Source organism: Passer domesticus, chromosome 15, assembly GCF_036417665.1.
Source record: "Passer domesticus isolate bPasDom1 chromosome 15, bPasDom1.hap1, whole genome shotgun sequence".
NCBI lineage: Eukaryota > Metazoa > Chordata > Aves > Passeriformes > Passeridae > Passer > Passer domesticus.
The window spans coordinates 8,954,395-8,976,794 of record NC_087488.1 but is presented as its reverse complement, the minus strand read 5'-3'; the positions used below and the strand labels follow the sequence as shown (position 1 = coordinate 8,976,794).

General features: G+C 47.5%; 1 long non-coding RNA gene across 1 annotated transcript; it reads left to right on the top strand.

The window, feature by feature from the left end:
- Positions 1–7,125: 7,125 nt before the first annotated feature.
- Positions 7,126–21,375, top strand: LOC135281385 (uncharacterized). The gene is made up of 3 exons (XR_010348039.1): positions 7,126–7,510; positions 17,091–17,232; positions 21,241–21,375. It is a non-coding gene; the product is annotated as an uncharacterized LOC135281385 (long non-coding RNA).
- The last annotated feature ends 1,025 nt before the right edge of the window (positions 21,376–22,400 follow it).

Genomic DNA, 22,400 nt, shown 5'->3' with positions numbered 1-22,400 from the left:
AAATGACTTTTCTGATATTGAAAAATACATTTCAATGATGCTGTAGTGAAGAGAGGTGGGGGGAGCATGGGACGGGGATCTGCTCTGAGCTAATAGCCCGTCGCTGGGAATGAGAATGTTAAATTGGTGCGATTCAGGCTGTTTTTCTTGCCTCTGCCCAGATCGACAGCAGTGAGTCATCCCGGCAGACGGCGTCAGCTGCTCGGTGCTCCAGCGCCCCGGCTGCAGGCTGCCACAACCTGCGGCTGTCTCTGCTCTGCCTGAGCAGCGCTGACCCGGCACCAAAGCCATCATCGCCCCACGCAAACACGGCTTCAGGAGCCAGACACCCTACGTTTTATTTTCAACACCAAAAGAAGCAGTGCCCTGCCGCTGTGCTGGGATGGAAGGCTGTGGAATATTCCAATGGGATGCTGTGGAAGAGGAGCCGTGAGATGGGAGGCCCAGTGCTCCTGCCCTGCCAGTCCCACAGAGGCAGCCCCTGAGGGTCTGGGTGTTGTGGAGCTGTTGTGAGAGTGAAACCAGAACCCTGCAAGAGGAAGGAAAGCCAGGTCTGCTCTGAGCCTGCCCTGCCCCACCTGCACTCTGGCCACCCCTGTGCCACCACAGCGCTGCAGAGCATCCCTGGATGCAGAGCCAGCCCTTCACCTCCCACCCCAGCTCAGGGAGGGTGCAGGGGCAGCAGGGTCAGGCCCGGCTGAGCTGTGCCAGCACCCTTGGGGCCCGTGCAGCTGAGTGCCTGGTCAGGGAGCTGGGAAGTGGGGTGAGGAGAGGGCAGTGTGGCACTGTGGTGCCCATCTGAATTCAAGACACCTCCTGGCACGTCTCCAGATCCATGACTGGAACACCCTGCATGCACCCTCTTGCACAGAGCTGGTCAAGGCTGGTGGGGCCATATCCCTTCCTCATCTGAAGGTGGAGTCCCCATCCATGGAGATGTTGTAAAGACATGTAGATGTGGCACTTAGGAACAGGGTTCAGTGGTGAACTTGGCAGTTGGGTTAAATAGTGTTAAAGGTTTTTCATAACCTAAAATATTCTATGATTCCATGATAAGTGCTCAAGGCTCCCCATAGCCCTGTAAGCAGGAGGCACCACCACTGCCCACCCCAAAACCTGCTGGCAGGAGGACCAAGACAGTGCTTAGTAGGAAGGAGTGGGCATCCTGGGGCAGTGCCAGGGCTGCAGGCACTGTACAAGCCCTCTCTTCCACACCTGAACACACACACATGGCCAGTGACTGGGGAATACCTGGGTTTATCCAGGAAAGCTGCAGGACACCGGTGTCACAGAGCAGCTTTTGCTGAGCAGCTTGGTACGATTTAGAAAGGCAGCAGAAAAGCCTCAGTACTTGTAATTTCCCAGGCTTGACCAGCACAGCTTAGGGAAAGGTCAGCCCATGGCTGGAGCTGAGCCAAGGTCCTTGCAGGTACAGGTAAGGCCCCTCACACCAGCAAACCAGAAACTCTGAGACCTGCTGGCAGGACCTGGGAAGGGCGAGCTCAGTTTGCTACAGAGGTGAATATTTCAGTCGCTTTTCAAGGTCAGTAGTGATGCCCTTTTGCCTGGGAAGTCCTTATCAGCACAGACCCCCAGCCTCTCCCTTTGGAATGGAAATGCGGCTGAAGCTGAAGGAGCAGAGCCGAGAGCTGCGGCTTCCTCCCAGCCGGGGCTGCTCGCAGGGCCAGGGGTGGGGAGTGCCCGAGCCTGCACCATCGCTGCTATCAGCACTCAGCCTGGCCGACCGCCCTGCCGGGAGGGCACCCTCCCTGGAGCAGCAACCTCTCGGGTATCAATCAACCAGCCGGCAGATTAGATTAATTGGATTTCTGCATCTGAAGCTGATGCTGGTGTCCCCTGATTGGAAAGCTCTCCAGAGCACAGGCAGTTAATCAGGGAGGTGTTTCCCGTTTGTTTCTCAGAGGAGATAAGGGCACACAATAAGAGGGGGCAGAGGAGACAGAGCAGCTGAATTAACAAAGAGTTTGGTATGCTTCTGGTCTGAGGGTTACAACAGCCTCAGGAATTTGCTAATTAGCTGTGTCAGATCATTATCTTGCCAGCCAGTGAGTGAAAAAGTAATTCAGTTTAAGCACACTGTTGTTTTTTTTGCTCCTTGGAAGCGTACTTGGCGCTTCTGCATCTCCATGAGCTGTTGTGATGCTGCCCAGGTTTCAGGTCGTGGATTCCCCGGGCTCTGTGGGACACAGGGACACAACCACCCCCAGCCCCTGGGGTGACACTGCGTGCAGCTCCTTGCTGCTGCAGGAGAGCAAAGGAGGAGAAAACATCAGGGTTTGGGGGTTTGGTTGGTTGGGTTTTTGTGGTTTGTGAGGGGTTTGCTTTTGGGGGGGGGGTGGTGGTGGTTTGATTTTGTTGTTGTTGTTGTTTGTTTGGGTTTTTTTTTCCTTGTCTTTTTGTTGTAGTTTACATCCAATAGGCCCCTGAATTACATCTCAAGGATGGGACCCTTTAGAAAGGAATTCAGTCCTTAACTTCTTTCAGTCATGAAGGACCAGATGTCTTGGATGATACTGAATTATTTTAGGAATACACCTCTGGTTTTCTGAAGGAGACACTGTGATAGATTAGGACCACAGCTCCCAGTCTCTCTCTTTAGGTCTGGCAGAGGGGTGCCCAAAGGAGGCTGTGACCCCTCGGGAAGCCCAGGCTGGAGCAGGCTCCTGCCAGGACCTGTGGAGAGAGGAGCCCAGGCTGGAGCAGGCTCCTGCCAGGACCTGTGGAGAGAGGAGCCCAGGCTGGAGCAGGCTCCTGCCAGGACCTGTGGAGAGAGGAGCCCAGGCTGGAGCAGCTTTGCTGGCAGGACTTGTGACCTGCAGGGAGCCCACACTGGAGCAGGCAGCTCCTGAAGGACTGCAGCCTGTGGGGGACTCACATTGACATTCTCACTGGAGAAGTTAATGGAGAACCATCTCCTGTGAGAGGGACTTCAGGCTGGAGCAGGGAAGGGGTGTGAAGAGCCCTCCCCACGGAGAAGGAGGAGATGCTTTGGGTGCCACAGCAGACCTTCCTGCACCCCATGGTGAGACAGGCTGTGCCCCTGCACCCCATGGGGGACCACGGTGGAAATTGTCCCAGGCAGGACAGCAGGAACCCCTCCTGCAGCTGGGAACAAGGGAGGAATTCAGAGCCATGTCAAACCCAAAAGCCTGCCCAAGGGGACTGGGGCTGACATCCTGCTCTGCTTTCCCCTCACATGCAGCATGGGGAGTTAGCTGAAGAAGCTGCAACAATTGCTTTTGAATACATTCCAAAACTAATTTAATGTACGATGTCTGCTGGGACTGGGTGAGTCAGAGCACTGTGATGGGACTCTGAATGCGCTGCAATTTATTTGTACTGAAGTTTAAATAAGATTGATGGAGCCATAAAGCCATTATTGAAGAGGCTTCATGGTGGAGCCCAGAGGGAAAATGAAGCATAGCAACAGGCTCTCGATTCTGTAACATCCTCCCACCTCACTGTGGGGTTGTGATGGTGGTAGGTCTTTTTTGTCAGCTGGTTTGGGTCCTCAGAGAGCTGTGGGTGGCTGCAGACTGGTGTGGATGCCTGGGACTTGTGAGAATCACCAAAGCTCTGCAAGAAGATTTCCCAGGAGATGAGGGGTGGCTTGTGGAGCTGTGTCTAGTAGAATCATGGAACAGTTAGGGTTGGAAGGGACCTCCAGTCCAATGCCCCTGTCAAGGCCAGGTCACCTGGAGCAGGTCACACAGGAGTGCATCCAGAGGGGTGTTGAAGGTCTCTGTAGAGGGAGACTCCACAGCTTCTCTGGGCAACCTGTTCTGGTGCTCTGCCATCCTCAGTGTAAAGAAGTTCTTCCTTATGTTGAGGTGAAACTTCTCATGTTTTAGTTTATGGCCACTGCTCCTTGTCCTGTTGCTGGGCACCACTGAAGGATCTGGCACCATCCTCTTGGTACCTGCCTTTGAGATATTTATATACATTAAAGACAGTCTGGATTTTCTGGTTTGATACGAGGTTTGTCAGGAGCTGGCTGTGAGGAAGAAGGCTTGCAGGCCTGGTGAAGGCTGAGGCCAGCACAGTGGGGATGATTGCTCAGTGGTTCCAGTGCCTTCACCCTGCAATGAACCCCACCAGCAAACCCAGCCAGGCTGGAAGTTGTAGGCAGCCCATCTGCCACCAGTGCTCTTGGAAGCAGAGCAAAGGAAATTGGATGGATGGTATAATAAAACTAGAAAGGATTATTTGCTTTGGTTTGCTTTTCAAAGATTAAGAAGCTCTTTCAAGTGTCTTCATTTATCACCTAGATATAGACCAGTACAGACAAATACATTTATGGTGCAAGATATCTCTAAAGGTCTTTCTTTATACTTCACAGCTGTGAGGTATCAAACCCTCAGCTTTTTTTTGTGATGATTCATTCAAAGTAAGCTGTAAAGAGCAGCAGCAAATATAAGTGAAGCTGTGGCAGTCTGCAGCCACAGGCTGGGCACCCAGGGTCCCAGGCAGATCCACTTTCCCAGCAAGTGCTCAGTGTGCTTGTGTGGCAGGGATGGTGAGGAAGGGTCACAGCAAGCCTGCTCCAAAATGTTTGCAGGCCTCCCATTTTGGCTGAACCCTCTCCATTCGGGTTTGTAGAAAGGTTTAGTGGCAGCTGCTGCCTTGAGGTTTCCAATGCTGCCTATGTGTGGCTGACACATATGGTATTTCCCACTTGGAAATCTCTTTCCAAACATGCTGAAACCTCAGCTTCAGGGCAAGAGCAAGAAAGACTGGGGATGCACCAGGATTTCCAGCTGGGATATTTCTATCATTACTGGATAAAAAGTGCTGAAGAAGAAAGCTTCTGGGTAATTCAGAGTCTGCAACTGGGTGTGTGTGACTCACCAATATGTTGACACGTACTCATTTTAGTAAAATCTGGTGTTTGTTTCACTAGTAGTGTTGATGTACAAAAGGCATTGAAATTAACTGCTGCATGTTAAAGATCAGTCAGGTTTTACTCCCACTGAAAATGACATTGGCATTTGGAAGGCATGTGCACCCACATCTCCTTTACACTCACAGGGAAATTTATGGCCCAGCTGCAGAGAGGCCATTTTCTCTACAATGAACATCAACATTTGCTTTCTAGCTCTGCCCTTTCTCCATTTGAGTATGTTTTCGTGTGCTGGAAGGTCCTGGAAAGAGCAAACAGTCCAGTGCCAGCTGGGAGCCACCTGCTCATCAGACCTTGCTGCCTTCCTCTGGGGCTTCTCCTGGGTGACCAAGGGAGCTGATGATCCCATCATGTGTGCTGGCTGCAGGTGCAAACATCACCTGCCCTAAGAGCTGCACCCTGGGGTCATAACAGCACCTTGAGGGGAAGAAAAAACACCATCCCAAATACCTCCAAGGGAAGTGGTTTGGGTCAGTTTGCAAGGCTGGTGCCTAGGGCTTTGTACTGCTTTTTTAGAAAAAGACATCAGGCAGGAGAATGCGTGGTAAAGGTGCTTGCCTGGGTTACCAAGCACACTGAGTTAAGCATGTCCCAGTTTCCAGGGGCATCCCTGTGTGGGTGTCACCAGGCCCTGCTCATCGCTGTGTGCTCCTTTGCTGGTTTGAAGCAGCTGACTCTTGCTGCTGATTTTGTACTCATGCAACTGTGGGTACGATCTACCCAGGATTTTGGGCCACTGCTTTAAAAGAAAGTGGTATTTCAAGGAGTTAAACACATCCCTGGGATGCATTATTCAAAGTAATCCTTAAATGTGGGGTAGCACCTGCCTGGACTTTCCTGTTCCTGCAGTTGGTGTTGCAAGGGGGTGAAAGAGGCTGTTGCTCAATGCCTGTGACTCACCAACCCTTCCTGCCACAGCTCTTGACAGGAGCACACTCCCTCCATCCCACCTCAGCCCTGCTGGAACCCGGGGTACCCAGCATGGTGCTCTGAGAGAGCAGACCTGGGCTAAAATATCCCTGGGGAAAGGGAGCTGGGGGGGTGTTTCCACCCTGACAATTTCGCTGGTGTGGTAAGGGGTGCTGGAGAGGGGCTGCAGTCACGGAGGAAGGGTGTGCTCGAGAAATACTTTGCTGCCAAAAGAGAGGAGAAGTGGACAAAGTGGGGTGATTCTTGCACTGGATCAGTTCACTGGAGTGGTTTAGCACTGTGCCTCCCCAAAAAAGATGTAGTGGCTCACTTTGGGCAGGACTGGTGCCAAAGCTGGTGAAGAATAGGTTCTCCCCTTGTGATAAGGGCAGTGTGCTTTTACCGAACAGGTAAAGCCATTTTTCCTGCCATTTCTCTCTCTTCTACACCTGGAGCTTCAAACACTGCTGCATAAAGTACACGGACACCTTTCCCTGTGTATTGGTTTATGCTTTCTGCCATCCCTGCATGAGGAGAGAGGCAAGCTGGGCTTGGTACAGATGAGGTACAAAAGTGATTTCAGCTGCTAGGAACAGCAGACTGAAGAGACAGAGGGAGGTGTGTGCTCTGCCTCGTGTTTGTAGATGTCACTTGTCATTTCCAATGGCGTGCATGATTTTGCCAGTTTAATCAAATTACTCCTTCTAACACTAGATTTGCCCAGGGGCTTCTTTCCATTCCTTCCTGTGCTAGATATGGATCCAGTGTGGGCAGGGAAGAGCCGGGCTCGGGGCACAGGCTGGGGCTGGGCACAGGGCACCGTGTGTCAGGGACTGCCAGCAGTGCTGCTCCCTGCCCTGCTCTGCTCCCTGCCCAGTGCTGTTCCCTGCCCAGTGCTGCTCCCTGCCCATCTCTGCTCCCTGCCCATCCCTGCTCCCTGCCCATCTCTGCTTCCTGCCCATCTCTGCTCCCTGCCCATCTCTGCTCCCTGCCCATCCCTGCTCCCTGCCCATCTCTGCTCCCTGCCCATCTCTGCTTCCTGCCCATCTCTGCTCCCTGCCCATCCCTGCTCCCTGCCCATCTCTGCTCCCTGCCCTGCTCTGCTCCCTGCCCATCTCTGCTCCCTGCCCATCTCCGGTCCCTGCCCGGTGCCGGTCCCTGCGGAGCTGCGGGGCAGCTCTCGGCCGCCCAAGGCGTTTTTGGGCACAGAGGGCAGCGATGAGAGCTTGACGTCAGCGGGCACGGCTGCTGGGCTGTCTCGCCTGCTGGGACTATTTTTAGCATTATCTCAGAAGTGCCTCCTCGCCGGCTCTAGTTGCTTAGCAGCCCCGCGCTGGGGATGGGTGGATGATGAACGCACACGTGCAGAGATTTCCGTGCGGGCTCCCCCGGCCACCCGAGCCAGGGCTCGCAGCCCTGCTGGTGATTATTTCCAGCCCTGCCCGCGGCTCTGCCCGGCGCTGGTGTCCAGCACTGACAGCCCCCGGGGGCTCCTCATCCCCTGCCCTGCACTCACCCCTCCTGCAAGCAGACCCTTCCTTCCCTCTGGGTTTGCTGTGTTTGGGAGCACACATCAGAAAAGGGGCTTGGGCTCAAAACACGCTCCTGTGGAAGTCCCGAATCCACAGCCAAGGAAACGCGGTGCAATAAACATTGGCAGGACGCTTTGTTTACTCTTTGGTGAGCTGTTTTACTTTCAGATGATCTGTTTTCTCTGACGTAATGTAGAATTGCATGTGTCTAAAGCTGCCTACCGGGATTGCTGGTGTCTGAGAGGGGAATTATGTTTGTTGTAAAGTCAGTGATACCCTCAGAATTAAGGCTCTCAGAAGACAAAAGCAGTTATTTTCTCGAATTCAAAACTCTGATACTTAAACTATATCTGCTCAATTTGATCAAATCAGATTGCTGAGCTACAGATAAGTCTGTAAATACATTAAGCTAAAGAAAGATTTGTTTTCCATCTCCATGCCCTGACAGGCTCCTTTAAAACAAGAAAATCCTGAGATTAGTTACTGCAGGTACAAATACAACACACACACACAGGACTTTTAGGGCCTGGTTTCCAAAATGGCAGGAGCCCAAGCTGGTGCACAACTGTAAGCATGTCCCATAATTTGATAAACCTGAGAAATAAGGCTGAGGCTGTCTGTGCATTTTGGGGCACATCCTATTCCTGTCTGCCCAAGACCCTCCAGGAGATGCTGCAGCTCCTGTCCCTGCCCTTGCATCCCCTCATCATGTGTGGCCAGCCATGTGAGGAGTGTGTCCGAGCTGGAGAGTGGCGATGCAGAGCCACAGGGCTTTGAGCACAGGCCAAGGAGGCTCTGGGAAGAGGAAGGCAGCAAGGCTGTGCAGGGAGGGCTGTTGGAGTGGGAGACTGATCTGGGCAGCTGGGGGACAGACTGGAGCTCTAGAAGCTCCTTGATAACCCACTGCCTTATCAGGGAGGGATGGTTGTTGCAAGGACAGATGCTATTTCAGGAGGATGCTGCTGGTGAGACAGAAGGTCTCTGTCGGGCACTGGGGCTGGAACACTGAAGGCAGGAGAGGGTTTCTGCTGTGTGTCAGAGGCTGCCAGGAGGAGTGCAACACCTTCCAAACCAGAGGCTGGATTTCTGGTCAAGGGAAATGATCACTGAGTATCACACCCCGTTTAGTCTGGAGTAGTTATGCTGCTGTGGGGAGGGATAAGAGGTGGGAGCACTCATTCAACATGAAAGCCCTCTGTGCATACCTGTAGTCCTATTGATTTAGCATAAAAGGCAGAAATCAAATAACAATTCAGCCTTATTTGCCAGCTTGGTCCCCAGATCATGCATTTTTAGAACGCCATCCTAAATTCTTTCTTCTTGAGAGTTATAGGCTGCCACTGCTGGTAAATGTCAGCCAAAAATGAAGTAGGGTGTGAGAATGGGGCAGTCATGCATTTTCTGCAGCTGATGGTGACACCCAGGACCTTTCCAGTAGCTCGTGCTACTACCCAGCTTGCTGGCAAGCCAGCACAGAGCTCAAAGCTCTGAGGAAACATAAAATCCAGTGCTACACAAGTAGTACACAAAAAAGTGGTTTGGTTTCATTATGGTTGGCACCTTGGAGTAACCTTTAATCACTTGAAGATTAAAAGGCAATTTCTGAGCTACTGGAAACCCAGCATTTCAGGAAAATCATTCCTTTAAAGCAGGCTCAAGTGATGGAACTTTTCCCTCTCACTTGTTCTCTTTAACTGATGTACAGTAAAGGATTTGGAGCCAGATACTAAGTAGGTTTTCCAAACAGCCCTGGGAAAGGTGGATCTGGCAGACAGCAGCACCAAAGAGTGGAGTCCTGTCCAAGGCAGCCAAACACAGGTGTGTGTTTTTGCCATCGTCCCCAGCAGATGATGGAGAATCCAGAGCTGAGGTGTGTGTGCTCCCAATCCTCTGCAAGTGCAGCCTTGTTTTCAGTGTGTGGCACATGTCCTGGCTGAACCAACCCAGTGTGTGCCCCACTGCCTGCACAGACGTGCCCCGGGGTGGTGCTGCAAAGGTAATCCCTTGCCTTTTGGCTCCTGTTTGTCACATTAGCACTTGTGCCCCTATCGATGATTTTCAGACATTGTGCAATGCTAAAGAGTGCAGGTAAAGCCCCTCCCTCTGCCCCTGTGAGACACTGAGAACAGCTTTGTGTGCTCTCCTTCAAAACAGATAAACCATGAACCTGTGCCTTTGCCAGCCCAAGCCCTCACTGGGCCTTGTGGCGTGTTTAATGAAACACTTTCTGCATCCAAATTCCAGATGCCTCTGGCTCTGCCACCTGCTGCCAGCTGCTGCTGACCTGGGCTTTGCTGCAGCTGGGTCCAGGCCTTGGGGGATTTTTCTATCCTGTAAAATAAATTTGAAATAAGATATAAGGTTTACATGGTGTAGGACAAGGCTTTATCCTACTACGTGTTTGCTTCAGGCTCTTTGCTTTGGCAAGCATGTCAGGAGTGGGAAAGGAAATGAGTGTCACCATTTGTCACACATTTAGTAATGTTGCTATAGAAAGGTAAATGCCAAGTGTACATATGCCATTTTATAAATAAATGCTGGCAAGGAAAGGCAATTTCTACCCAGTTATGTGCCCTTTTGGATGTAAATGTTATGTATGTGTGGTAATATTTGGCCATCTGCTGCTGACAGCCAGAATTGCACGGGCATGGCAGGAGGGAGCCCCTTACACTGGCTCCTGCAGCAGCTGTAGCCAGGAGGGGGGACCCGAGGGACCCCAACACCCTGAGAGGTGCTGGGATCTGCTCCACATGATGTGAGAGGGCTGACAGCCTCATCTGGGCTTCCTGATATCTAAAGAAACCTAAATCCAGGCTGGAGCTCACCATCTTGGTCTGTAATAGTGTCTGTGGGTGGCAGCCAGCAGCTGACCCTGCTGGCCTGTGGCAAGTCTGTGCCTTTCAGTGGCTGGAGGTGTTTGTAGGGATGCATCTGCCTGATGTTTGACCCACAGGGTCGTGCACCACACCTGAGAACAAAACCAGGGTACAACACCTGGGCGGGAGAGGAAAAGGAGAGGTGTGAGGAGAAAGAAGGGGAGATGAAAAAACACAGTGTGGGAAAGGTCTAGATTAAAAGAAGGTGGGAAAGTTGGTATTGTGCTTTACAAAAACAGTTCTGTAAGGGCATGTGATTTTGCAGTGTGTCCAAAGGAAGGCATTCAGGTGACCTCTGACAATATCTGAGTGTCTGATCCTCCTCCCATCAGAGGGAGCGCTCAGAAGCTCATCCCTGGCACCCCACAGCAGGTCTGGACGTCTGAAGACTGTCAGCTTTGCCCACATGGATAAAAGGCATTAAGGACATATCCCCTGTTTTTTAAGATGTGTTTTCTGACCTGTGCGTGGGCCTGCGCTCTCACACCAAGTGTTCTGAGCTCTCTTCAAGCACTGTGGATTTAATTGGCTTCCCAGGCAGGCACCTTGCACCATGGTCTGTCTTGCTGGCAGCCTTGGAGATATTTTGCCATTGTTCTTTTCCACTTGGCACACAAGTGTCTGCACACAGTGTCCAGAGTAGCCAGGTCCAAGTCACTGATGACATCATGGTCTCTGGAAGAAAAACTTCCTCAGGGAGTAGGGCAGTGTGTGCAGCTTGGGCTAAGCACAATAAAAAATCCTCTGTTTTGTGTAGAAAATGAAAAACATGCTCAGAAAGACCACAGGGAGTAATAATGCTGACTGCTAGCAGAAAATGTGTTGGATGAGCCCAAAGTCAATGCGCTTGTATTTTATTCTGCCCCAGCAACTACATGTGTAGGATGAACCCAGCTCCCAGCAAATTCATCCTTGTGCCTTGGTGGCCCTTTCCCTCTCACGGGGCAAACTGGTCCAGAAGGACCTGCCAGGACTGAGCAGCAGCTGACTGCAGGAAGGGAAGGCTCCTCAGCTCCCCTGTCTGGGGAAGCTGGAACTTCAGGACTGGAGCCTGCCGAGCCCCAGGTACTCACTGCAGTTCCCCTTTTCTTTCTTTTCCTTTCTTTGTTTTTATTAAAGCTGATTGCTCTCAGCAAACTGTAAAGTCCTCTCTGCTGACATTGCTGCAGGAGAATTCATGGGCTTTTCCTGGTTTCCAGGGGATATTGCAAACTCCAGGGAAGGGAAGAGTCAGCAAGGAGGGAGGGAGGAGGAACAGAGCTACTCAATGGTCCTGGGAGATTTGCATCTGTCAGCTAATAAATGCAGTAGGACAACAATGAAATTAATTTTAAATCACCTGAACAATCCAAGAGCAATTACTTCATTTAATTATAAGCAAGACGAGGGAAACAATAGGATTTAATTTCAATAATACCTCTACCAACTCAGCTATTATTTTAATTTAATTTAAAGTGACAGAACTTCCTGCGTTGCAATACTCTGCCTGGAAATACCATGCTTTACCTTCACCATTCAGTCAATAAACCATGGTATGGACTTTGCTTAATATTCAGCACCTGATTGAAAAGAAAACAGGGCCCTACACTTTGTTTCAAAATGACATTTCCAAGTCTGTGCAGCAATATCTGTTACAAGTGCCAAAGTTCACTGGGAGAACCCAGCACTAAACTGAATGATGACCTGCTTGTTTGGGTATTATTTATTAAGAATGTTTTTTAGATCCCCCAAGTATTGTAGTTCCACTACAGAACACAGAGCCATCTCAGGCTCTCCCTGAAGGGGCTCAGCACTCAGCAAGATGTGAGGGGAGTCTTCCAGTAGTCCCAGGCTGGAGTAATTTATCAAAATCTGGGCAAGTAGAAAGAGACATGAGAGCAAAAGTAACAGCTGGATTTGTTGGCTGCAGGCGAGCTGGTGAGTGGCACAGGTGGAGAAGTCTTGGCTTGCTGTCTCCTGGATTTTTTCCCTTGTAGCTGCAGGTTTTTGGGTTTTTTTTCTGATATTCTTAGCATTATTCCAGTTTGGTAGCATTCAACTTGGTTGCTATAATAACTGCTGCAGACACTGTCATGAGGGAATTTATTCTGTCTTTGTGAGTATGTTTGCACTGCATGAAATAAAGAGGGCCTGAGGCAAGCTATTGAAGAACAAGGAAAAGACAAAATATTGACTCAACTATTCAGTGAGCATCATCTGCCCACTGTGCTGAACAAGGCATGGGTCCTACAAGAAAGATCTCCTTGATCATGTTATTAAAGAATATCTTGAAAGGCAAAGAGACAGAAGAACTGGAGACAGCTGCATGGCCTTGAGTAAAACTGATAACTTTTGAATATTTGACCTCACAGCATATGAATATGTAAAATTAATACATGATTCATGTAGGTATGTAAAGGAGCTGATATACCCAGACATATATTTCTAACTCATGTAAGTCTGTGTTAGTGGTTTAATTTGTTCTTGTCTTGGTGCTTGTTGCTTTTATTAAGAGCAGCTCCTTCTGATGTCCTGAGTCACTTCAGAGAGAAGGACATGAGGATCCAGCTTCAGCTCCTCCAGGCAGCTCTCTCAGTCCCATGCCTGGGTTGTTGTCAAGGAGACATATCTCTGGCATACATCTTCTCTGTGGTTTCTCCTCTTAGTATGCTTTTCCATTGCTATGGAGACTATCACAAACTCATTTAGCAACTCCCCAGTGCCCCACGAGGAATATGTATTTCATAACTCACTCCTCAGAACAAGGAGTGCTGTTTAATTTTTGGCTGCTCACCTGCATGTCCAGCCTGGCTATGCCAGGGACTGTTTGTGCTGAGCCCTCATGAGCTGACACAGCGTGACTCTAAGGGCAGGGCTACACAAAGTTGTCTTCAGTGGGGATGGTTTGGAAGCTGAGACAAGCTTTGTGTGTGGGAGGGAGCCAAATTCTTGCCCTGGCTACTCAGCATGGCTCTCCAAGTCCAAACCCTTCTCATTCTCGAGGTCTCCAGCTGGCATTCTGCTGGGTTCTGAACAGAGGTGAAACCAAGAAAAATGCCTAAGTCTACCAGTGCAAGGAGAGGGAAACAGAACCACTGTGCTGGCCTGTGCTGCAGGGCAGGAGGGAGGGAGCAGCGCGGCAGGGCTAGCAGGGGACAGGGAAGCAGCGAGAGGGAGGATCCGTGGCTGGGTTTGTCAGCCTCCTGCTGCTGCAGATGGGCTGCACCCCCTCAGGGCAGCACCGGAGTTTGTGACAGTCACACAGGGGCACTTCGGCTCCCGGGGAGCTGTGGCACAGCTGCGCTGGAGACAGCAGCAGCCCAGCAGTGAAGTGGCACCGGCAGCCTGGAGGAGCCCAAGTGTGTGCACTCAAACCACTTTGGCCAGCACAGAAGTGTAGGCTGTAATGAGAAAAGCAAGACATAAGAGAAGTTATCACTTGGGATTTACAAGAGCTGTGCACAGGAAAGCAGTCACTGCTGGCTGAAGGGCCTGCAGCAGTGGGTTTGAAAACACCAGAACATCTTCCTTCTGAGACACACGGGAGAAGGATCCTGGCAAAATGGTCCACGGACTTAATACCATAGAAAGATCCTTTCTGAAGCTGATGCAAGTGAGCAGGCAAAAAAAAAAAAAAAAAGAGGGCAGCCTATACAATAATCAAGCCCCATGTTCAAGGTGGGAATTACAGCTCTGTGGTGAGACTGAGATAGCAACTGGGGCTGTGGTTCCCAGCTCCCTGCCCTGTTTCCCCCCTGCAGTGCACAGTCTGACTTATTAGCATAACCCTCAATTCCAGTTTGCATGATGTGTCAGTCTGTGCCCTGCAGTACCTCAGGAGCACACAGACTGTCATCTGTGTGCCATTGCAGAAGGCCATTGCAGGGCTCTGAGATGGGCACAGTGACTCTGTTACCCTCACTGGGTAACTCAGAGTCCATCTGTACCCAGAAGCAGACAGACATCCTCCAAGTCTCCGCTTTAGTGCTACACAGGGTCATAAATATTCAACAGGTAGTAGGAACAGCTGAACCCAGCTAACAGAAAATAAATAAATATATAAAATGAAGTAATTAATCAATTCAGTCATTTAACAAAAATGTACAAATTTACATATTTTACTAAGGCACATGGTTTCTAATGAAGTAGGGTTTGGGAAACCCAAAGGATTCACACGTACCCTGTCACTTATGCAAATCACTCTCTGTTCACTGATTTATAGCATCAGTTGGCTGCACATGAAATTGCTTTAAAATGCTGATGTGCATCTCCCTGGTGTGTGTTGGGCTGTTTCTATGTGCTGCACTGGGGCTGGCTCAGCACAACCCAGAGCTGGGCTGGTATAGGATGTGCACCTCAAAATCCCCCTCTGCATTTTGGAGCCAGCACACTCACAGGCAGTGGAGAAGGAAAAGAGGAGGGAAATGCATTGAAAATCTACCCTGAGCAGTTCATTTCAGTGTCTCTCAGCAGTGATTGGCTGCTTTGTAATTTGCTTCAGTGCCATTTTTAGTCTTGTGAAGTTCAAAAGGTAAAGGATGTATTTCACTCAAACTTAGATTTGTTGTTTTCGACTTGGATCCCAGATTTGAAGGAAGTTGATTATCTGGATCCAGTTAGTATCCTTAGAAATGTATGTATGTACACACCACACATGGGATTGCACTTCATGGGGGTAGCTATGCCCAAGCAGCAATTCCATGTGCAGCTCTCGTTCATATGGCTACATTTCTCAGAGGCACTTTTTTGTCTCATCATGGGTTTTCTTCTGGGTGTTTAAAGGCTTGGCTTGCTCTTCAGCTGTGTGTTGGTGAAAGCTTACAGCCAGGATTTATGGATTTGCAAACATGTCATTAAGGGGTTGGTGGATTGGGTCTGCACGCTTGGAGCTAAATTCCATTTATCTGGAGAGTAGGTGTTTAACTAATGGCACATCAGACATGGAATAAATGCAGGGCAGCTTCTAATGTCAGTGTTTTACAAAAACATCTGAATGAATGAGCTGAGAGAACAAAACATCGACTGTTTTTATATTCAGTGAACAGAAATAACAAGAAAAACCGCCATGATGAAGCACTATCTTTGTGCATTAGTGATTACTGCAAGGTTAATTTTATTCATTCTGAAGGATTGCCATATCTGTAAGACTGTGGAACAACAAGTTCAAGAAACTGAAAGAACCAAATAATTGCAAACCATATGCTGAAAACAACCTAATTAATATCTCAAATAAGAATTTAAAGGAATTACGTGAAAGAAAACAGTAAGTTTATGTAACATTTCTAGCTGAATGAAAGGCTGATTGTGTTTGTTAACAGGGCTGTAATGCTCTGTGTGCATTGGCTGCACGAGCTGTGGGTAAGAAGGATGGTGGTGCTACAGGGAACTGGGAAAAAGTGTAGAATAAATGTGGTCTAGGAAAACAATGAGAAAGAGAAGGAGAGAGATGTGCTGTGCTTAAGGCTTCATTCTGCTTCAGATGATGAAGCTCTCTTCTATAGCAGAATTATCGGACAATATTATGTTATGCTTCAAGATGCCAACCTGATCAAGGCCTGACTATTCTAAACATAGAAAAAATGTAATTTCTGCCTAGAAAGCTTTAAGATATACAGCAGTTTATAGAATAACATACTTTTATGTGAGCAATCACAAGTACTGGGGACTAAAGAGTATGACAAAATAAAAATTTGAAAGAACATGTCAATAGGGCTTGATGAGATCTGCTGTCTTTCTTTTGCTTATTTCTGAGTAAATCCTTGCAGTTTTCTCTGTAAACATGCAAAAATTTAATTAAAAGAACTTTATGAAGGCTGAAAAAAGCAAAACTTGAAAATCTGAGAAAAGGTAAGAAATCAGGTTGACTGGGAATAATGTGTGCTTTTCATGCACAAAGCCATATGCTATTTTTTCACCCTGGCCTGGAGATGAGTCAAAGCTGCTTTTGAAGGAAGCTGTGGTTGTAAGGCTGTTGTTAGAGAAGCTGCAAATTGTAGTGATTTATACAGGGCACTATGGGAAGATGATTTGGTGGTTACAATGCGTGTATGTTATTTGGGAAATCAGATTCCCTTTTACATAATGCTAGACAGCTCTCCCACACCAAGCTTTTCACAGGCTCAAAGGAATACCGAGTCTTTGCACTGCATGTATCTGGCAGTAGAAGGCAATTTATCCTCCTTTGATTCAGATTGAATTGTGTCATTATTCAAACAGGGCACAGCCTTTCTCACAAAGTAACATGCAGTAGCAACTATGCAGGTGAGATTTCAACCAAGCAGTGCCTGGGGCCTCAATTCCCCTTGTGGAGACTTTGAACTCTCCTGGGTTTGCTCTAGATAGTGCCAGTGACCGCTGTCACAAGGATGCCCGTCCTCTGCAGCGCCCTGCTTGCAGAAGAACCAGAGAAACTGCTGTTGCTCCCTGTGTTTACCCAGATTTTATCCACATGCCACAAAGCTATCCAACACAATTTGTTTTTTTCTGCTGATGAATGTTTTCCCACCTTGTTAGCACCTTATCATGCAAACATCCAGAGATGTGAAAGATTTTGTCTTTTTACCTGGTTTCCGGTGGAAGCAGAGCTTACATGGTCCCTCGGCCAGCAGATGAGCCATGGGCCCTCTAGGAATTGTGAGTTTCCACAAAAATGCCCTAGAAAGGTTGTGAGAAAACCTGAGTGATGCTTGAGAAATGTGTGCAAAACTGACAGAAAATTTGGTTGTACATCACACATAAAATTAGTCCTACAGAACACTGTCTGGGTCAGAGCACTGAACTCTGAGAGATAAGGACCTGCTGCTTAAATCTTTCTTTCTGGACTCATGGCTCCTCTCTTTCATGCTCTGATACTATGTTTTTTTTCTCATAAAGGCTGGTTATCGAGCTGTCTCACGAAGTATGACTCAAGTGACATCTTTACTGATCTCATCAAAGTCTTTTCCAGAGGCTTCAAGGAAAGATGGAGAGATAAGGACTTGGTAATGTTGAGATCTGGAACATATTAAAAAAACAGGTAGGAAAATAAGCCTAGAAAAAGCAATTAAAGTTAGAGAAGATTAAAGGATAAATATCTTGGGGGAGTTTACTGTATGTTTCACTTCTATTTGTACTGCACCTTTTAGACCAACTTTTTTTTTTTCATTTTCATAACACTCCACTATCAATATAAGCACCAAACAGATCTAAATTAACAAGTTGGATTCATTACACCATTCAAACAAATTTCCCTGGGCTTATTACACCTAAAGGCTTGATACTTTCCTGGCAGCCTCTTTCAAATTACCCTTTCAACAAACATGACATAAACTTGGGTCTGCAGAGCATGAAAATTTATGTGCGAGAGCAGTTATTTAAACAGGTGGAAATTCTCAGATTCACCAGAAAGGTGAAGCATCAAGTACACCATTAATTTTTCAAAAGGGCTTCACAGTATAATAGTCTTGTACTGTTGGCATCCACGGTGAGAGATAACTGCTTCTTGCTGCAACTCTGCCTTTCTCTGCAGTGCAGTACAGCGCGCGCCAGCTCTGCTCCAGCACTGTGCAGCATTTCATAATGTGCAACTGCTCGTGAGCCCCGATTCAGCTTTTCCCTCTTGCACATGCAGTGCTCCTCAGGCTTCTGCCCAGGCTCTCAGCAATAATGCAAGCAGCACAAATCTCCCTGCAGCCGCCTGAGCAGCCACTCTTGCAGCAGCATGGACTGATGTGCAGGCACGCTTGGCTTGCAGGTAGCAGAAATCTCGAGCAGGATGGCACTCACACACTGGGCAGAGGAGAGGGAGCTGCTGCTCGTGGAGCACCTTGCAGTTGCTGTGAGTAAATGTACACTTGATTCTCAGCCAGTGCTGAGAACACATCAGACATTCTGCTGTTCCACGAAGTTTGATTTTCAGAGACATTGAAAAATTTTTGTAACTGAGTTGTTACCATGCTGCCAATTTCATATGTAACACACTGCAGGCAGACTATGACTCCCTCTAAGGAGCTCTGTGTGGATTCCAAAAAAGAAAAGGATTGCTGCAGTTCCCACTCTCCTGAAACTACTACACTACTGCTCTGAGTTATCTCACCATTTTCACCCTGGCTGAAATTTAATACATATAATATGACTGCTTGTATCAGCAAAAAAATTACTCTCCACTATTTTTCCTTGGATTTTCAGGACCTAAAGTTTTAAAGACCTGAAACTGGTTTAAGTTATACATTTGTCAGGTCAAAATTACTGCAACAACTACTTGTTTAGAAACCTGTCACTCAAATGGAAGTGCTCAATTTGTATGCTATGTATAACTGTTGCTGGCAATATGTAATAATATCTAGAACATTTAAGGAAGTATACACTTAATAAACAGAAAAACATACTGTTAATAAACAGAATATGAAGAAACAGCTTATACACACAAACAAGGACTAATGTAGCCCACGATGTAATAAATCTGTGACAGGATGATGTCTGTGACAGGAACTCAGATATTTACTTACATACTGTACATCATGCTAGAAGATGTACGTCTCACTTAGGAGATATAAAATGTCTTAAAGATGTAATAATAATAAGGAAATTCAGAAGAACAAGTTCTAAGAAATTTAATGTCTTATATTTGTTGCTCTGTTGTAGAGGAATGCTGTTCAGGAAAAGATATCCTCTAAAAGACCTTGAGGAAATGGAGCAGATGGTTGCATGTTCTATCCCACTTAAATTCAAAGTGGCTTTATAAATACTCAGAAAAAAACCCAACAATGTTTCCCTAGTTTTTAATACAAATAAAAGAAGCTAAAAGTTGATTTTTGTTGATATTAAATTTGGAATTCCAAACCAAAATATTGACTTTTTTACACTATAATGATTTTTAACTCAAAACTGGTGATGAACTAATGGGTTCAATATACGTTGTTATTAGAATTATTTGTACGTTGGATTTCTGTATCAATACAACTCATAGGATAAGGAAAAATTCCAGTTTGGGATGAGACAAGGTAGGCCTCAGTGGGGCTGCAGCATTTGTTGCTGATGGACTGAGTCCCTGCTGGGCAGAGACCTCTGTGGATCCTTGTACCTGCGCAGGTTTTAATGAAGAGCTCCTGGGAGAGCTCCTGTGCATCCTGGGGCTGTGCCTGAGCCGCCAGTACAGCGTGTGCTGGACACCCTGTGCTCCCAGTGCCTGCACAGACTGGCCACACAGCACATGTGCTGCTATGGCCAGAATGGTCTGTGGGGCCATTCAACTGAAAATTTGGTTGGTTATTGATAGAAACTGGATTCTGCCATCAAAACAGTAGAATTGGCAGGTACAGGGAGTAACTCCTCTAAAAATCCTTTCTAATTTTTAAGAGGCGTTTATCTGAAATACACAGACTACAGGATCTTGGCGACTGGTACTTCTCTGCTCTAGTTAAATACTGTTTTGCTCCTTGGCTTCTGTCCTATTTCCACAAGAGGAAATAGCATCTCTTCCCTCTCATGGCTGGTGATTGTTTTTCTCTCAATCTGTAGCTTTATTATGATCAGAGGGAGCCAAGGGCCAGGAGTGACTTGCAGTTCTCAGCACATGCTGGTCTCTCCAGACACACTGCTTAGTAAGGAAATAAATTAGCGAGGGGTAAAAGACACAATATGGTGCTTACCACCCTATTTCAGCACATTAAATATATACAATCTGCACTTCATTCCAACTAAAAATAACACTCAGATTAATGCAGCTTTCTTTGATATATTCAATCGAGAAACCATTAGCATGAATTACAAAGCAGGAGAAGTGTGGTTCACAGTGTCTGTCACTCCAGAGCTGTGCCTTAGGATGGATGGGGGCAGTTTGGTGGAGTGGACTGAGCATGCACCCAGGAGTGAGACAGGGCACGTATCTCCACAAGTGTCATCGACTCTTTCTGGAATTTTAGGCAGGTCTTTTAAGTACATATATTTCTATTTTGAGACAGTCCATATTTAAACACTTTATTTTTTAGCAAGACTTCAGAATGTACAGCTCCAACTGATGTCTGTGCTGGCTACTCAGTATCCAACTTCCAAACTTCAGGATTGAAATTTAGAAGGCAGTTTTGAAAATCCTGGCCTCAGCTTCCCTGGCTTTCTTAATTCCTAGTGTGATATCTGAATGGCCTTATCCATCTTTGGCTGATTGAAATCTGCTACTGAGAAAATGCTGTAGGAATAATTATTACCTCTCACAACTCTTGATGAGCTTTTAAACTAATATCCTTAATACCATTCAAATTTCACAATATAATCATCTTTGTAGAAATAAATCTAGAATATATTTTATTTTCGTAGCTTTATAATATTTTTACAGTGTTAAGGCTGTGCACCAAAGCAGTTTAGAAAGCTGAACATCACTGATCCATTTTACAAGTGGAGATAACTGCACTCTGAAGAGGGATCTGCATTAGACCACACAGACTGCAGCAAATTCACCACTAGAATACAGGATTTCTGATACAAAATTTACTCTACTGAACTTTAAATGAGAGGTTCTTAAACTCTCGGCGGATAGAGGCAGTCGTTGGTCATAGTATTCCTGTTGCTTTCTTGCCTCCCCTTACAAAATTAATTGGAAGTGTAGTAAAAAATACGTTGCTGCTATTACCTTTTCCCTTAAGTGATTCATGATTGTTACCACTGGGATGCTACTCAGTAATGAAACGGAAAGAATCCCTTGCTGCATCATTGGGGCAGAGGATCTGCTTGACTTAATTGGGAAGGGTCAGCCAATTTGCAGCAGGTATTGTTGCTATACTTACAGAAAATAATTTTGTGGTATATTGTGTAATTCTGGATGTCCATCTCAATTATAAAGGACAGGGAAAAAAATCTGTCGTGGCTCATGGAATTGATTGGTTTTGCAAAACTAATTCTCTTAAGATACACAAATGTATGTCAGTTGAAATTCAGACTGATGGGCAGGGGTTGTTGCATGGAAGTGGCATTTTATTATGATGAAGCTTTGTGATACAATATTTTCTTTTTGTCCTGAAATTGATTTTGAAATCTCTGTGTCTTGCAGGCATTGCTAACTGAGCGCAAGGCAATAGGAATGTGTCAGCAGGATGAGGGCTGCCCAGCAGAGTCCAAGGGAGGCGGCAGGATGCCATCTGTCTGAGTGAAGACTCCAACAGAACCCTGGCATATTATGAGGATTTCTAATATGGAAATGGGCACAGGAGAATTTCAGAAGTCTCCTCAGGTCTTGCAGTGGTCTCAAGCCTTGGATATTGCAATTTAAAAAAGATTTTGATCTACTCATGCCTCTTTGCTGAATATCTGACCAAACTATTATGCTTTTTCATAAAGAGGAATAGTCTACTGTCAGAAATTGGACTTAACAAATCAGCTAATGTAAGTTTACAGACCTTGCAAGAAAAATAAAAATATGCCAGAGACAGTGTAGACACCTTTTTTTGGGAAATGTTCTTAGAATATCTACCAAATGGAGGCGACCTTTTTTCTCTCCTCAGAATTGTCTGCCTTCCTGGTAACAGACAGGCTTTGCCAACAGCGGGCACCAAATGCCCTCCCTGAAACTGTGAAGATAGCTTTGGAGGACAGCATGAATAACCATGGAGATACATGGAAATGTATCCGGGCTTAGAAGGACACTTTTGTGTCAAAATTTACTTTTGAAATGCATTTTAGAAGGTTCCTGTGAGGAAGATGGGGAAACCTTAGGAGTTCAGTTAGTGTTTAATGTGGAGCTGGTTAGCTTTCTGCTGATGGCTGCTGAACATCAGACTCCCTGCCACTCATGCACGGGCGAAGCGCCCTGATGGGAGAAGCGTTGGGATGGGGATCTGCTCCATCCGGAGGGACACAGCTCCCTGCAGACTGCAGCGAGGCGTGGGGCAGCACAGACAGACCCGTGCAGAGGGGAGGGGGGATGGCAGCAGGGCAGGGTCCGTCCTCCAGCCCCGCTCAGCTCCTGTCAGCCCCGGCTGCTCCCGGGGCTCGAGGGCCCCAGGCTCCCCTCACGCCTTGGAAACCTCGGCCCCGCAGCAACGGGCGCCAAGGGTCGCCTCGGCACTCGGGGTCTGGGATCCCCTCAGGACTCGGGGTCTGGGATCCCCTCAAGACTCGGGGTCTGGGATCCCCTCAGGACTCGGGGTCTGGGATCCCCTGGCTCCCGCAGCACTCGGGGTCTGGGATCCCCTGGCTCCCCTCGGCACTCGG